The following is a 17,825-nucleotide window of genomic DNA, read 5'->3' as shown; positions in this document are numbered from 1 at the left end:
CCCGTCTCTCTTTTCTCTGCACTCTGGTGAAACTAAGTATGCACACTTGACTGAGTGAAATAGCTGTCTATTGTTTTCACACAACTCTAGAGATACACTCTTATTCTGAGGGAGCAAAGTTGTCATGTTTTATGGTTGTCAGAAGCTAATCCCTTCTTGTCTATCCAGGGAGGTTAAACTCCTCCTCGTTTATTCGAGAAAGTTTCTAGTGACCTCAGAGCTAGCTGGCAAACCTTAAGTCTAATATAGTCAGTAGAGACCTAGTCGACCTCAGTCCTACGTCTACACTGCTGAATATATTATTCCAATGCGCAGAGCCTATTGGGAATATAGGAACTACACTACAGAGGTTTCACACAATGACTTTAATCATACATGGACACTAATCCTAACCATTCTTAAGTTTTGTAACATTTGTTGACTTTTACATACCATGACGCTAAATCTATCAATTTTTTTTAAATTTTAAATCTGTTTATTGTTTCCTTCCACCACAATCAACTTACATAATGTTCAAATATATCAATACGTGCTCTTCGATTTCTCTTAGGCAGTGGTAAAATCATAAGACATGCGATAACACAATCGGGATATTAGGATGAGTAATGTTCAATCGTTAAGTAACGGCATGTTATCACCAGAATACACAACTGCATTATAAGTATGTATGTGCTGCGGAGCCATATAGTAATAAATCAAACTGTCCCACCCTCCCACATTCCTCCCTCAACCCACCGACTCACACCGGCGTGTCATTCAGTACAGCGAAACATATCATGATAGTATACTGGAACAGTACTAGTTAAACGGGGCTCCATGCCTATGTCAGTGTACAAGAACATGACTATAGCAGGGGGGGAACACACTCTCACACTCCTATATCTGTGTATTGGCACAATCATTTACGAGGTTCCATCTCCTGAATGTTCGCTTGATTCCGAACCAGAGTCCGCATCTACAGTCTTCAAATCTGCGACCAGGCCTTCCCACGCCCATGCCGCTTCTAGTGCCTTATCATTGTGGGATCTCTGGGCCTGCTACAGGCGAACTATGCTCTCACTTACCGCCCATGTAAGCAACGCAGCCTTCCATCTAGCGAAGCTGGGCCCTCACGCAGCCCTCCAGTGGGTTGTGATTTCCCTTTTGGCAAGCAACAATCCCAAATCCAGGAATTTACTAGTTAGTGTTGCCTTACTAGTGTGGGGGAACCAATGCAGTAGGCAGGTACCCTTGTCCGGAGCAATCTGTCGCTCCGTAATATTACATAGTAGTACCACTACATCCTCCCAGTATGTACCCAATTGTGGACAATCCCATAGCATATGCAGCAGGCCCGCGTCCACCAACGTACAGCGGGGGCACTGTGCTGTGTCTTCATGAAAATATTGATTTATCTTCGCCGGGGTGAGATATGCCCTGTGCAGTATGAAGACATGAACTAATTGGAATCTGGAATTTCTAGTGCACTTCCATGCCCTCTTAATTATCTGTGACCAGGCAGAGTCCGGTATCTCTTTATCAATATCCGTCGTCCATTGATCGCGTATCTTCTGTAGCGGCGGCAAACCCTCCCCAAGCATGCTCCTATATAAGCAGGTGACAGCCTTATAGGTGCCCGCTGCCATTACTACCTATTGGCACGCTGAGCTCACCGGTGGCTCCGATAGGCTCCTTCCCCAGTACTTTTGGATCGCAGCTATCAGGGCTGTATGAATTAAGTAGTGTTCCCGCGGGAGCCCAAATCTCTCCTGGAGTTCACTATAGGGTAATGGAACGCCATCTTCTTATAGGTCTCCTGCTACCTGTATTCCAAGTGACTCCCAGTCCACAAGTGCCGACCAGTCCCCACCATGCGGAAGGGCTGTACACATACCCAAGGGTATCTCCGGGGCATAAGGGCGCTGTATCCTTACTCTACTGTGGTATCGTCTCCAGCGAAGCCTCAGAGTGCGTTCCTCAATGGATAATGAGTCCATATATTGTTTTTGCTGGAGTACAACAAACAACAGCACGTGCCGAGGTATATCTGGTTCAATTTCTCGCTCGGGACCTCTGAATTCCAGCGCCATTGCTTGGGTAAGCCCCTGGAACTGTGCAGCCAAATAATACAGCTCGAAGTCAGGTACTGCAAGTCCCCATTCCGCTCTCTGGCATAACAGTGTATCCAGCACTACCCTCTATCTCCCAGACTTAGCCACCAACCATAGATCGGAGCTGCCGAAAAAAAGCGGCAGGTATCTACACTGGCAATGATCAGAAATAATAAAGTAAACGGGAAAGCACCACCATTTTCAATAGGGCCACACGACCTGCCACTGACAAAGGCAAGGTACCCCAAAACTGCATGCTACTCTTAAGACCTCGCATCGCCCTGCCAATGTTACCATCTAGCAAGTCTTCTTGGGTATGATAAATATGAGCCCCAAATAGGGAAGGCAGCAGGGTTCCCACTTGAAGTCCTTCGCGGGTGCAGGCGAGTTGCATGCCGGATCACCCGGAAAAACTCAAGTCTTTGCCCAGTTTACTCTGAGTCCGGAAATTTCCCCGAACCTGTGAAGCAACGCACATGCCGCCTCTAATGCATCCCCTGCGTCCTTTAAAAACATCAAGAGATCATCTGCGTATAACGAGATAAAGTGCATATGACCTCGGAGTCGCAGGCGTTGGTATGCTCTCCCCAGACTAGCACTAACAGCCAATGGCTCTATGGCCACGGCAAATACCAGCGGGGATGTCGGGCCCCCCTGTCGAGTACCACGCCCCACTGGATACGAGGAAGAGATGACCGTTCCGACATTCACTCTGGCGCTCGACGAAGAATACAATATTTCCCTCCAGCGCACGTAGCCTTCAACGAGTCCAAAAGCTCTCATAATAAAAAACAAGTAGGGCCACTCTAAACTATCAAATGCTTTTGTAATATCCATGGAGAGGATTACTGCCAGTTTGTACCGTCGCGGTCCTCACCTAGAATGCGTAGCCTGCGGTGTTGCGGGTAGGAATAAAGCCGGCCTGATCAGGATGAATCAAATGTACCATGTGCGGGAGGAGTCCAGAGGCCAGAATACGGCTCATAATCCGTGGTGAGCATGGACAGGGGGCGATACGCAGAGGGGTCAGTAGGTGCCTTCCCTGGTTTAAGTAGAGGGATGATGACCGCTTCCCTAGCCGAGGTCGGCAGAACCCCCAACTCCCTGGCTTCTCTAAAGATCAACAGTAATCTAGGGGCAAGGATACCTATATAGGTCAAGTAAAACTCGATGGGCAGGCCGTCGATTCCCGGAGTCTCGTTATGCGCCATCTGTTTGATAGCGCATCTAATTTCAGACAGCGTGATGTCTTGGCCAAGGGAGTAAGCCTGTTCCGGATCTACGGTGGATAGTTCTAAATCTCCCAGAAAGTCTTGCATGTCGGTTTCACTGATTTGCAGCCGACTACATACAAATCGGCATAATTGTAACAAAATCGGGCATGTATCTGATGCTGAGTGTATACCATTTAATCCTGTCAGGGAGGCCAGCGCCAGGATAGGAGTGCTTCTAGGTAGGGGGTTGGCCAACCACGCCAGCAAAGTACCCACCTTGTCCCTTTCGGCAAAACCAGTTCCCACGCCTCAGAGTTAGTTGAGTGTGTTCCCTCGGCTTCCCTAAGTTTTCTCTCTGCTAAGTCAATCTCTCGTAACAACATCTTCCGCACTCTCACCCATTTAGTAATACACAAGCCCCGGGTCCCAACTTTAAAGGCGTCCCACTCTATTGCAGTTGACGTGGCTGTACCCTCATTATCACTAAAGTATCGTTCTATTCCCGTCCCCAACTCAGCGCGGAAGACCGGGTCATCTAGCATCTCTGGAAGCAATCGCCAGGACGGTACGGCTGGGTGCTCAAGGGCCCAGCAAAAACTCACCAGCAGCGGGTTATGATCTGAAATGGTGCGCGATAATTATTCACTATGAGCTGCCGTAATAGCGAGTCCAGCGCTACATAAAATCGCATCAAGTCCCACATGCAAATCATGTACGGCCGAGAAGTATGAATAATCTCATACTTCAGGGTGTTGTGCGCGCCATACATCCATGAGTCCCAAGCTATCTTGCCACTGGGATCTGATCTTCGATAGCTTATAAACTGGGGCATCAGGCAACGGGGGATGGGATCTATCCATGGACACGTCCGCTATTGATTTAAAGTTCCCTCCTAATAATACCGGGTTCGTGAAGTAGACGGTCAGAGTTTCAGACATGTGAGCAAAGAAAGTCACCTGTTCCACGTTAGGGGCGTAGATACCGCAAAGAGTCACGTCCCGCCCATGAATGCGTCCCATAACCACCACATAGCGGCCCTCAGGGTCTACTAACTGGTCAGTCATCTGGAAAGGGACCCCCGCCTGGACCCAAATCAATACCCCTCTCTCAAAAGCCGAATATGTATTATAATAAAGTTGCCCTCTCCACCTACGCTGCAATGCTAACCCTTAAGTCGTAGTTAGATGTGTCTCCTGTAGGAATACTATCTGTGCGCCTCTGCGTAACAGATAGGAATGGGCCTTGTAACGCCAAAGGTGTAAACCCGCACATTCCAAGTCATACATTTTACATCAGAAAACGGACCCATAATCCAATTGTAAAAACATAGCAAGTCGCCGCACCTTCCAAGACACGGCAGTGAGTACCATTCCCCAATCAAGCCACTCAACATCCCCAACAGTCCCAAACCCACCCTAATCGCTATCCCCACCCCCCTAGAACAGGCACTAACATAGTGAATCCCATCCAAACTGACCACAACAAACGCCCTCAAAATAGTATCAAAGGCGTGCTAACTGGGAACCATCCAGTGGGGGTGGGGTAGAATCTAGCAAAGCAACAACAGCCAGCCAATGCATCCAGCACCAACCCCCCAGTAAGGTCCAACCCCCCATTAAGGAAGGTGGCAGCGCCGCCCAACCAATAGGATAAGAGCTGTTCAGCGACCAGGTATCCTCGCTGGCCCTCAAGTGTCTCGGACACCCCAAACACTGGTCACTTGGTGCACAGTGAACCCCAAAGTGCGGAGCGGCAGCACCCTCAGGATGAGTCACAGAGTCTACCTTGCTTGTCATGGAGCTTCCACCATATCATCTGCTATACCCAGTGTCACCTGGGGAAGAATCTGGCTGCCAGTCTCAGATAGCTCAGCCTCTGTATCATCAGCTCCTTTTTCCGAGCCCGTGGTTGCCACCGGCATGGGTGACTCGGCCCCAGCAATATTCACAACAGCCTGTAGTGCCGCCAATCGTTCTGTCTCCGTCTGACACCAAGGGGCCCCCAGGCACCGATCGTCGTCTCCTATTTCAGCGGGGCCGACGAAGTCGCTGCTCCATCGCCAGTCGCTGCGAGGGCAGGCCAGATGCTCCCTTGCCAGCTCGGTATTCCTCTATCCATGACCAGGCCTCCTCAGGATATTGCTAAAATGTGTTTTTCCATCTAGTACGATTCACAATCGGGCAGGGAACATCAAAGAGTATTGTATGCCTTCATCTCTGAGCGCACGTTGGACCGCCAGAAAGGATGTCCTGGCCTGTTGCACTTCGAGCGTATAATCTGGGAACATTGTGACATTGCTATTGTCCACTGCCTAGGGACCCGAGGTCCTGGCCTTATGAAGAAGTAGATCTCTGTCTCTATAGTGAAGGAGGCGTGCCACCACCGGCCGAAGTGGGCGTCCAGGATCCGGCGGGCGCGTCGGTACTCTGTGGGCTCCTTCTGGTGCGACCACATCCCGGAACCAGCGCTCTAAGTAGGCCACCATATCAGATCCCTCAATTCGTTCCGGCAGGCCCACTATGCGAACGTTGTTCCTTCTATTGCGGCCTTCCGCATCTTCAGCTCGCTTCTCCAGGGTCCGCAGTCGGGATAGAACTTCGCCCATTTGAGCATCCAGCCTACGCAGTCCAGGCCCTACTTCATCCAGCTTGACCTCCGTCTGCCGCACCCTGTCAGATAATTTTACATGATCGGCTTTCAAGAATCCCAATCATGTTGCCACCTGCGCTATATCTTGTTTGAGGGCTGCTCTAGTGTCCGTTATGGCCTGTAGGATTTGTTCCACTTGGTGCTGCGGGAGTAATCCAGGAGGAACAGCGGCCGGGTCTCGCGGTTCCCGCTCCGTCTCTGGTGCCATGCTGCCTAAGGAGGTGCCCCCCTGCTTTCCCCAGGGTTTCCCTATGGTCCAGCTCCGCGGGCACAGCTCAGCACAGGAGGGGGGCCTCAGGTACGTCTGAATTGGCTGTCTGCTGCGCTTCTCACAGTGGGGGCCAATAAATGAATGCGCACAGCAGCAATTTTGCAAGCACTGCAAGGCAGCGAGGGCAAAGGCCGGGCAATGCCAGTCCGACAGTGCAGCAAAGGCGAGGCCCTCAGAAAATCAAGAATTCCAGGAGCTGCAGTCACTAAGAAGGGCACTGCTAATTATAGTGGCACAGGTAGTAGTTTCACAATTAGATACTCCTTCTAACTGATGTCCTGTTATAACAAAACTGCACCGTTCCCATGCAACACCGTCCAATTGTATACATTGCACCTCCCAAAAAATCAATAGGAGGGCCCGGTAATTAGTATCTCCACGGCCGATGAGGAATCCCCACACTCGAGAGCCTCAGCTGTCAGCCTGTGGGCCCCGTCGAGGTCCTTCCACTATGCCCAAGCCACCGCGCTGTCCATGTTCCATCACGGGCAGTCACCACTCCAAGGCCCAGCGGTTAATCAGGGTCCAGTCCCCCGGCCCCACTCCACCATAGGTACCCCGTAGCACCCCCCAGCGGGTATCTCTAACCTCCAGAAGGGCCACACGATCTCCACTGCTGCCTTCACTGCTCGAGGTGGGAGCCAAGGACAGGGTGCAGCAGCAGTCTGCGTATATCCCCACAGAGCAAGGACCAAGCTCAACCAGTTTCAGCCCCAATGTACAACAGGGGCGAGGTCCACAGCTCGTCAGATAATTCAGGCAAGGAGGCCACTGAGAAGGCTCCCCGACCCCAACCGAGCCAACAGAGGTCACCAACAGAAAAGGGGGGAGCAGCAGCAGCCCCGGAGGCCTACCAGTTCAGTCACACCAGCAAGCGTCCACCGGCGGTCCACGGGCGTTCCCACCACTCTCCTCAGCACCCGTAGTTGCGCAGCTTCGAGAGGACCCGCGGCCAGCGCCGCCCCTCCTGCACGGCCCCAGTTTCTTGCCTCGGTGCTAGTCTCAGTCCCCGCCAAGCAGCCGCCGCGCTGCCCAGGGTCACAGGCTGGTTCTGCACCACATCTGTCAGTCGAGCACTCCCCAGGGTGCCCGGGCACCAGCACATGCCCACTGCCCTTACCGAGGTCCGGCCCCGGTGTCTCCTCCCAGCCGGTCGGCCTGATCTAGTCTGGAGCAGTCCAGCTCAATGTGCGGTTCTCAGCGACCCCCTCGCTGCACCCTCCAGAAACTCTGGCAGTCCTCTTCAGCGGCCAGCACCGTCTTCCTCGAGGTGCGTCACCATCGCCGCCGCCACTTTCATAATCGGAATCAGGACACCGAGACCAGCGCTGGTCTCGAGCTGCAACAGAGGTGTCGCCCCACTCAGCACAGGCAGGGGCAGCTCCCAACACATTTCCGTCACACCAGGATATAAGTGCGGGGCAGAACAGCCCCTAAGACAGGAGAAACAGCGGGGTTGGAGCGGAGCTACAGGCTCACGCTTCTTTCTTCAACGGCTACGAAGCCACGCCCCAAGCTAAACCTATCAATGACGATAACCATAATTATTATTTAGGCTTTAACCCAACTTCAGTCTTGACCTTTCTCTTAATTTAGAACCTCCCTATATCATATATATATATTCTAAATTTGGAAAAATGTATCTTCAATGCTTTTATTCAGAGTGAAACAGTTTAGCCCTTCAAAATTAGGTTGCCTTTCAAGATACATGTGGTTGCTTTGGACAGGATAGTGATGGTTTCCTGGCTTGCTTCTTCCTGCATATATCTCTAAGCATCACCCTGAATTATGTTTGAATCACTAAGTAATATATGATTGACATTAGGTGCTCCAGCAGTCACCATTTGTTACCTCCTGTTACATCAATGCTGAGAGTAGTGTTGAGGCCTTACCAGAGACTGCATGCATTTAGGAGAGGAAAGAATGCTCCCAACGTCTTCTATTGGTGCTGTGGAGGGTGTTCTCATGCAACACACATGGATTTTGACTCTGGCCTAGATTAAAAAAATCACAAAAACCCAGGGCAGTGCCACAACTGTATGCCTCCCCAGAGCAGACATAACAAGGAGAAATTTTTTAACTTCTCCTCGTTTTTCTTCTTCCCATGTGTGTTGCATTCTGTGCAAACATAGAATGAGGAACATGCCTCTTGGGATTGTTCTTGTGCAGCAAGGTGCCCCTTCCTGCACAAAAACAATCCTAACAACAATGCAGCCATGGTGCAAGGATGCCTGGGTTGGCTCTAGGCATTAAATTGAGTACTGTGTGAAAGGACAGAAATGCACCGTATCTCGTAAATACAGTGCATTCCTGCCCTTTCAAATTGGCATAGGGCAGTGCAGCAAAAAGACTTTCTGCGCTGCCCTCCGCCGGTGTTTTGTAAAGGAGGCCCACTGTCTATGAGATGATAGTTTTCTGCATCCTTTGGTGAACAACCTTTACAACACAACTTTTACAACGTAGTGCCTTTACAACGCGGTATTTACAACGCAAACCATTACAACGCATTGCGCTGGGGGGCGCTCTAGGATAGGGAATAGATTTAATTTACTATCCAACACCTTCCCTACTATCCACAGGGACTGGAGTTGGAATAGTAAATTAAACTATTCACTATCCAGTACCCCAAAGCGCTATGCGTTGTAAAGGCATGCGTTGTAAATACCGCGTTGTAAAGGCATGCGTGGTAAAAGCATGCGTTGTAATGTCATACATCCGCATCCTTTTGTTGTAAAAACAAGGCTGCAAGTGTTTACTTTGGAGCAATAGCATAAAATCATATTGAAGAGCGATGCGTCTTTAAGGAGAGTTGTTTCCTGTATAAATGAATAATAGCATGCAATCTGTGAAGCAGTACAGTGTTTTTTACTCATGCCTTTGTACAGTCTACTTTGGCTTACATGTCAACATGTCATATACACACACCCAGTTGGTTTATTTGTAACTTATTTGTCACATTCTTCAACGCCCTCATTTTTGCACTCAGCGCTTGTTTTGTATAGGATCACATGAAAATGCCCTTGCTACTTCATTGAAGTGTGGAAGTTAATTAAACCTGACCTCTCTGACCTTTTGCTGCAGCTTACACTACGTTTGACAGCATTAGAGCTATTGTTACTGCAGAAAAAAGCATATCATATGTATGTACTGAACGACCTCCTTAGAGATCCCATTACTTCTTAGGTCTTTGTATTATGTGTTTCTCAAGGCACGGGGTGTGTTCTCTGTACAAAAGTCTACCGCTTGCATAAGTGTCAAAGAAGGACTGAATTTTAATTGTAAAGTTTAACTTCATAAAATATTCATTAAAAACACCTTTATTTTTCAATGTAATCGCAAAGACGGTAAGGGACACGGTCTAGAATATGCAAAAGGTATTTGAGATTAAACTATTCTGTATAACATTTAGTCTGAATTCGTTTGTCACAACAAAGGTATTTTCAACTACTTCTTTCAAAAGCTTTAGGCGTGAATGGTTGTATTTGGACTGTGGTGTCGGTGGGATTAAGTATTTCTCATCATTACCAGTCAGGAGGAAAATTGTTGGCCTACGGTAGAATGTAGAAAATGTGCCACCCTCGCATTATTCTTAGCAGCTTTACTGAGATCATATCGGATGTAAAATCTTATGCCTTGCTCCTTGTGGTTTCAGAGTACCTGTCATTTTGAAGGCCTGGCTATGGTGCACGCCCACCTGTTACATGAAGTGATTCGTTTTTAATAGAGGGAAGATACACCATAAATGCCACGGCACTAGGAGAAAGAGAGCCTGACTCAGTGTAGCAACTACCACATTATGGGGCATAGTTACAATTACTGGCGCATCCCTGCAAATTAGCAGGGATGCTCCAGTAATTGTGCGCCATGCCTCCGCCATCCACGATGCGCCGATTTACGCATCTGTGCCGTAAAGATATCGCATTGCTGGAGTTGCGTTGCATGCGCAACGCAGCTCCAGCAATGCTATCGGGGGCCCATTCTACTAATGCTGCGTCAAGCCTTACGCCTGCTTCAAGCAGGCGCAGGGTTTTGACTTAGCATTGGCCTAAAAGTGACTGAGTGAAATCTTGTAGATTTCACTCAGCCACTTTTAGGAGACGTGACGTGATGCATCTCCCAGATGCGTCACGTTCTAAATAGCCCACACCATGGCACATCTTTTGCGCCGCCGCTGCGTCACAAAAGTGACGCAACGGTGGCCCAAAAGAGGCGCAAGGGGCTTGTAAATCTGCCCCTATGAGTTTTAATGAAAGCAACGTGTTTATTATTTTTTTCAGTCTCTCAAATGACCGATATTGGAAAACAGAGGTGTCTTAAGTATGATCCTGAGACAAAGTGCAAGAACTCGAAAACTTCTGACCACATTCCCACTACGATTTTCCTCTTAAAACAAGAATAAATGTGAAAATGCTGATCAGAGATTACAGGACGTGTGGGGTGACAAGAGCCACATAGTTGATTAAGTGACTGAAAAGAACTACACATTTTTTTCCCCCAAAACAGTTATACGCAGAAAACATAAAACCTTGAACCAGATGGTATTTGTGATCGGATCCAAATATCCTGAAACTTAAAGACAAGAGGCCAAAACTGGCCTAAGCATGGGGCACCCAAGATTAAACTCACTATTTGGTGGTGAATCACCTACAGCTTGTAGGCAGACAAGCCCAAAACATTAGCTGAGAGCTAATCATAGCATGCACTAAACATCTGCAGAGACGAAAGATATGATAGTGCTGAGTCACAGCAGATGCAGCTCACCCGATGACACAGCAGAAAGTTTGGACCAGGAGGAAAATGCGTGGTTTGCTATCAAAGAAAAAGGATAAATTATCGAAAAATTTGCTGGAGCAGGGTAAGGTCCCATCATCAGAGAATATAACTCATTGACTGAAAGCTCTATCTTTCCCATACTAGCAAACCCTTAGCTGTATCTGAGTCAGGATTGAGGCATTAACCATTAATAAGCTTCCATACATCTACCATCCATAGTTGGAATGCATTACCCACTGACATCTAATCATCCATTTGTAGGACTTGGGTATCAGTGGCCTGAATGTCAAAGGTTCAAGTAAATGTTAATGTGGTATCATATGAGCACTTCATATGACAGGATTCTCAGGGGCTCATTTACTCACACTTTTGCGCCGCTGATACGTCACTTTTCGTGACGCACCAGTGGCGTAGAAAATGCGCCAATTTGCACCTTATTTACAAAGGGATGCATCTAGGCAGATATCTCACTTTGTAAACCCCTGGGCTACATTATACCTGCGTTAGGTATAATGTATGCAGGGCGAGCGTCCCCCCGCCTCCAAGCCTCGTGGAAGTGGTGCATTGAAATCTACAAGTTTTCAGAGGGCCAAATCCAGGACGTCATTGCATCAAATCCTTGCACCCGCCTAATAGTAGGCGTAAGGGGGACGCAGTGCTATATTCATACCCCCCCTGCATTTCTGGAGTTGTGTCATGCCACAACTCCACCAATTCGTCAATTTTGCACCAACAGATACTTCAGTAATGCTTACGTATCTGTCATTCCTTGCGACGTGATGGTCATACAGTAAATATGACGCATTCATCATGTCGCAAAGAATGCACACTGAGAAGTGATGCGTCGCTGTTTTCACTCAGCGATGCTTCACTTCACATACATGAGGCACTCAGTTAAAATGTGGAAATAAAAGGACATTGGCTTTGTTGGATTAGAAGCAATATCATCCAGGAGAATGCTGTACTTTCTGTCCCTGTCACTAGGAGCCTAACAACAAGAAACTAATGCCAACACTGTGAAAGGTCAAGAAGAATCATGATGGTGCCAGCAAGCTAAGGTAATAAACATCATCACATTTAGGATGTTTAACCAAGTTTCAGAAACAATATAGCCATACATCAGCTGAACGCTTTTCTGAATTACTCTGGCAAATTTATTTGCTCTGGTACCTGTCTGAGGGCTACTCACCATCCCTTCAAAGTTGTTACAACTTATTTGTATACTTGTTTTTCTCAGTGGTGATGGATCTGGCACGCCAACTTCTTCTCTTTCCTTCTTATGCATTTATGCTTATATAGAAGCATCAGAGCTATGCCACAGTACTTTACATTATTAAAAAGAAGTGAATATAAAACATGTGGGTCAGTGGAAATGTATCTTTCCTTGGGGCCTGGGTTTGAACCCCATTGTTATAGGTTATAATCTTGAAAGGTGCACTCAGGCTTTAATCCTTCCACGGTCGATTCAATGAGTACCATTGACCTGGATATTACTATATAGAATTATAGATGGGTGACAGTGAATTACGGGGTGTTTTTCATCAAGGGGTTCTGAGTGACATTAATAGACAACCAGAGCGAAGCACAAGTTGCCTATGATGTCACTCAGAACCCAGAGGTGAAAAACATCACCATAATTCAGTTTTTTCCCATTAATAACTTTCTGTTATGTATAGACCCAAAATCATCTGTTGCCTTGTCGTACTGCCCATACATAGGGAACGATTAGCACTGTTCAGAAGTGTAATAAATGACACATAAAGTGAAGGCATACTGTGCAATGAGTCATTAGTGTTATATATATTAGAGGAACACCTGTGGCAAGATGCAGCTAGAACAGCCATCCACAAACAGGATAGGCTAGAAGACCACTGAATGTTCACATTAAAGAAGTAATCACAGAATTATGCGGCTCTAGAAGGGTGTGCCTTAATATAAGTAAGAGTGTAACAACGCACAGGGACAGCATCTTATCTCTTCTGGATAATTGATGGTTGGCCTGTAAGTCAGGGAACATTGGTGAAGTTTGCATGTACGGCGCTCATTTTTAGCCTTGTGACAGGAGTCTACTCTCTATTGGTCAAGGGAGACAAAAAGGTTATAATAGGAATTACTTCAAATTTTAAACTCAGACCAAAGCATCAGCAGACCACAGGCACCACCCATGCATGGTGTTGGAGTAGCCAACAATGACTTTAAAGTAGAGTACATGGACAAAATGCTATTGAAGGACACAAAGTGGTATTTAATGCCATGAACACATATCCTCAAAACAATCATAGTGCATCCATCTCAGTGTTCAAAGGATGAACACAGTTGTGGCTATATATACTTGTAGCAAATAAAGAGTTACCTGTCCTTGTGTTTGCGTAGGTAAGGTGGGCTGCACACACACACACAAACACACAGATGAATGGGTCTAGTTGGATTCCAGGAATTTTCTAAACAGGATGGTAGCACCGATGCATGTACAGACAATAGCCAAATTAACAACGCACAAAACATATACTTTATGCAACAAAGAACAAATTGATGGGAGGAATGTTTGTACTAATCTATGCCACTGGTTTTTGCTTGACTTGTATTCCAGTTCATCATTTCTCACCCACTATGCAACTTTAGACAGAGAACTGCCTTCTGCAACTCAGCCTTGGTCTTGCTTCAGTAGGAATCGTCCCTCCCAAAACCCCAGGCCATCAATTTATGATGTACTGAAGCCTGCATAGGTAGCAAATCAACTGCGTTGCATCCATCCCTCATTTAGTTCCTATTTTCACATATTTATGTGTGAGGTTCTTACTGTGACACCATTAATTCTAGCTCAATGTATCGCAATGAAATATTAGGCTTTGGCAAGTATTTTATTAAGTTGTATGACAATTTTGATAAATGCTGCATTCATGTTTGTTCCATTTGTGTAATTAGGGAGTTTGAATGGGTTGTGTGATACTCATTTTTAATGTAAATATGCATGATTGAATGAGTCTTGTCAAGTGGTCACCGTCTTAAGGGCCCAGAGCTTTAATCAAATAAATTAGTGCATTCCGGATCTTGCTGTCATTTTCACTACAGCATACCAAATGGACCATTAGAGTAACACGCCCAATCAAAAGTGACATTTAAAAAAACCCACCAGGATTGCAAATTAAGGGGCCCATTATGATGTCGGGCGGATTGCCCCCGCCAGGCTGGCAGTAGCCACCGCCAGCCTGGCGGGGGCAATCCGCCCGACATCCTCACACCTGTGGTACCCCCCTTCATTTGCATTTACAAAGCGGCAGGCACCGCGCGGTGCCTGCCGCTTTGTAAATGCAAATGCAGAAATGCATTATTAGCATTGTGGCGGGCGGTGCAGAGAGCACCGCCCGCCACAATGCAAAAAATACAGGATGTGCCCACCACTGTGTCGGGCACATCCTAATACCCCCCACGGGATGCCCGCCCTTATGGCGGGCGGTCCCAATCCCCGACAGGATGGCGGGCGGGAAAAGTCCGCCCGCCATCCTAATGACCCCCATAGTGTCTTGGTACCTTTGATGAGGTGCACACATCAGATGGTTCATAACTGCACAGAAAAGTATGTTCTCTGGTCACTGACTACTGTACCTAGCCATAATCAACGCTCAGACTAGTGGATCTGCTTGCTTGGTGCAGCATCACTCAGCATATTGAGAGCCTGCCACAACCAAACTACACAACTGGTGATTATGGGTACAGTTAGATGTATGTTAACTAGAACATATGTTATGTTATGAAAACAACCTGGAAGGGTATCCTGGCTCTGAGCTGCTGTTTGCCTAGCCAAACTTAAGGTCAAGTGTGACTACTCAAAAAGTCAGGTTTTCAGCTTTTTGCAGAATTCAAGGAGTGAGAAGGTGGTTCTTTTGAATAGTGGCAAGTTGTTCCAGGTTGTAGGAGAAGGCTTGACCACTGGATCTTTTTTTTCCACAAGAGTAGGATATATGCAAGTAGGAGTCTGGATGAATGGAGGTATCTGGATGGTTTGGGAAAGCAGATTTAATTGTTGAAGTATGCAGCACCAGTGTTATGTAGTGCATTGAAAGTGTGGGTGAGGAGTCTGAATTGATCTCGTTTGTGAATGAGAAGCCAGTGGAGTTCCTTCTTGTGTGATGTGAGTGCTGCTTGGGTGGTTGAAAGTGATTTCAGCTGCTGCATTCTAAGTGATATGCAGCCTTCTTGTGAGTTTTTTCTTGATTCCAACATAGAGTGTTTCTGTAGTCCAGCCTGCTTGTGACCAGAGCACTTGTGACAGTTTTCCTGGTGGTTATTGAGAGCCGTTCGACAATCCTCCCTGGCATCTTCAGGGTACGGAAGCCTGAGGCAGGGATGGTAATGACTTGGGGCATTCATGGCCTGTTTACTTTCCATGATGATTCAGAGGTTCTTGCCGTGGGTTCAGGGATGGGTGTCAGTCCTAGCTTTATTGGCCATCAGGTAGAGTCCCACACTGAAGTGTTCTTCCTGAAGCTCTTGATTTCAATCATGTCAGTGTTCTGCTTTAGACAGTTTGTCTTCTTCCAGTGGACTGTTTTAGTCATACAGGCATTGAACTTGATCCAGGTAGTGGGCACCTTGTCTGTGAGAGAGAGAGAATACATTGCAGGTTGTCAGCATATCAGAGAACATTGATGTAATGAGAGCAGATGATGCTGGCTAGAGGGATCATGCATGCTTGAAGAGGGTTTTCTTTGGAAGGACCCTTGCGGAACTCCGCATATGAGGTCCTGGGAGACCTAGCTATATGATGCCATGTTGACAGAAAGGGTCATTCCAGTCAGGAAAGGGTAGATCCATTTGAGCATATGCCCTTGTGTCATGATTGTCTTGTAGGTGTTGGATTAGGATGGTGTTGCAGACTGTGTCAAACGGTGTATTGGTGGTCCAGGAGGATGAAGGCCTCCATGTTTCGTCTTTGCAGAATCATGCAAATCACATCCATGGTGGAGATGAGGTCAGTTTCTATGATGTGGTTGGGTCTGAAAATAGACTGAGTCTTATCAAGGAGTTGGTGGTGGTTGAATTATTCTGTGAGGTATCTGAAGATGTTTTTCTCTAAGACTTTGCTCTGGGATTGGTGCAGTGTGATCGACCTCAGTTGGCAAGCATTGAAGGGTCTAGGAGGGTTTTCTTCATCATTTGGAGGATAGTTGTGTGTTTCCAAGAATCTAGGAATACATGGAAGAGGTAAATGCATTAAGAATGGGTATGAGCATGGCACTGATGAGTTGCAGACCCTCTGAGTAGGTTTGACCATGGCAGGGGTCCAATGGGGCCCCTGAGTTGATAAACCTCAGGGTGGCGGCGGTTTCTTTTAGGGTGATGAGAGGCAATTCGGCTAGCACAGTTCTTTGGATAAGGTACTGGAGACCTTTGGCAAGGCCTGTTGGGTCAGGTTCTGTGTTAAAGTTGCTGTAAATGGTTGTGATTTTGTTGCTGAAGACTTGGGAGAGATTGTTGCAGAGGTATTGTGAGAATGTGAGGTGAAATAATTCACAATGGCAAAGATGTATTTGCTGATGTCGATGCTGGCATTCTTGCAGCCCACCAGAGTGGCATGTTTGGTGGTCCAGATCATATGTTGGTAGCCTCTCCAGGTGGATTCAAACGTTCTCCTCTCTGTATTGGCCTGGCTCATCCTCCAATTGCACTCCAGTTGTTTACAGTGGTGTTGTAGATGTATTCTATTGCCTTTCTCTCCCCTCTCTATGATCTTCTTCCCTCTCTATGCCTACATGCTATTCTGGAATGCTTATACTAAATTGTAAGACTCAGGTTCTGCTTGGTCAGTTGGGTACTGATCAGCAGGCGTTGAGTTTACTTACTGCTGTGCTCTGCATTGTACTCTGCAATAAATCTCTACTACTATAACAGCTGACTTAGAGATTTACTTACAACATTTTGGCGACGAGGATGGGATATTATAGTGTGATTGAGAAAGAAGCTTTGGCGGCTGTCTGGGGCGCGCACTATTTTCCAACTTACCTTTGGGGTATTTGTTTTGTACTAAAGACAGATCATAAGCCTCTGATTAGAATACTGTCTCCTGGGGGTGCTGTTCGAGGGTCACCTAGATTGGCAAGACTAGCAGCTAAATTGCAAGATTTTCATTTTGAAATTCAACATGTACAGGGTTGGAGGAATCTTCAAGCTGATTGTTTTTCAAGGTTACCGAGTAAAGCTGGCCAAGGGGACTTGAGTGGAGATTTCTTGGATGAGAGTGTTGCGTGGGTCCAAGATGTGGTTTCTATCTGTGAAGGGTCATTTTCACGAGAGGAATGGCTTGCAGGCATGGAAAAGGATTGTGTTTTAAAGGATGTTATTTACATGGTCAAAAATGGTGCAAAGAGGGAGAGTTGTTTGCAAGTTCAAGCTCGTCCTTTTGTTAAAGTGTTGGATGAACTTTCAACTTGTGGCAAGGACATTCTGATCCGGAATGATAAATTCATTCCCCCTTTTGATCTTAGGAGTAAGCTCATTGCCATTGCACATGAGGGACACCTTGGTCAGACCATGACTCAACAGAGACTTAAAGAAAACTTTTGGTGGCCTGGGTTAGGTGCTCAGGTTTCGATGTGGGTGGAGCGCTGTGTCACTTGTAAAGAGGGAGAAAAAGGTTGAAAGTTGCTGTTGGGTCGAGTTTGGGGCAAATTTCATCATCGAATGTGCCGTGGCATACTGTGTGCTTAAACTTTATAGGGCCAATGGTAGAACTCAATGAGAATCAACGTTTTACTATTGTTTGTGTTGATGCTTACACCAAATGGGTTGTGGTTAAGTTTGTCAAGGATATCACTACAGACACCACGA

Source organism: Lissotriton helveticus, chromosome 2_1, assembly GCF_964261635.1.
Source record: "Lissotriton helveticus chromosome 2_1, aLisHel1.1, whole genome shotgun sequence".
Taxonomy (NCBI): domain Eukaryota; kingdom Metazoa; phylum Chordata; class Amphibia; order Caudata; family Salamandridae; genus Lissotriton; species Lissotriton helveticus.
The sequence above is the reverse complement of the archived record's forward strand: the minus strand, read 5'-3'. Positions refer to the sequence as shown.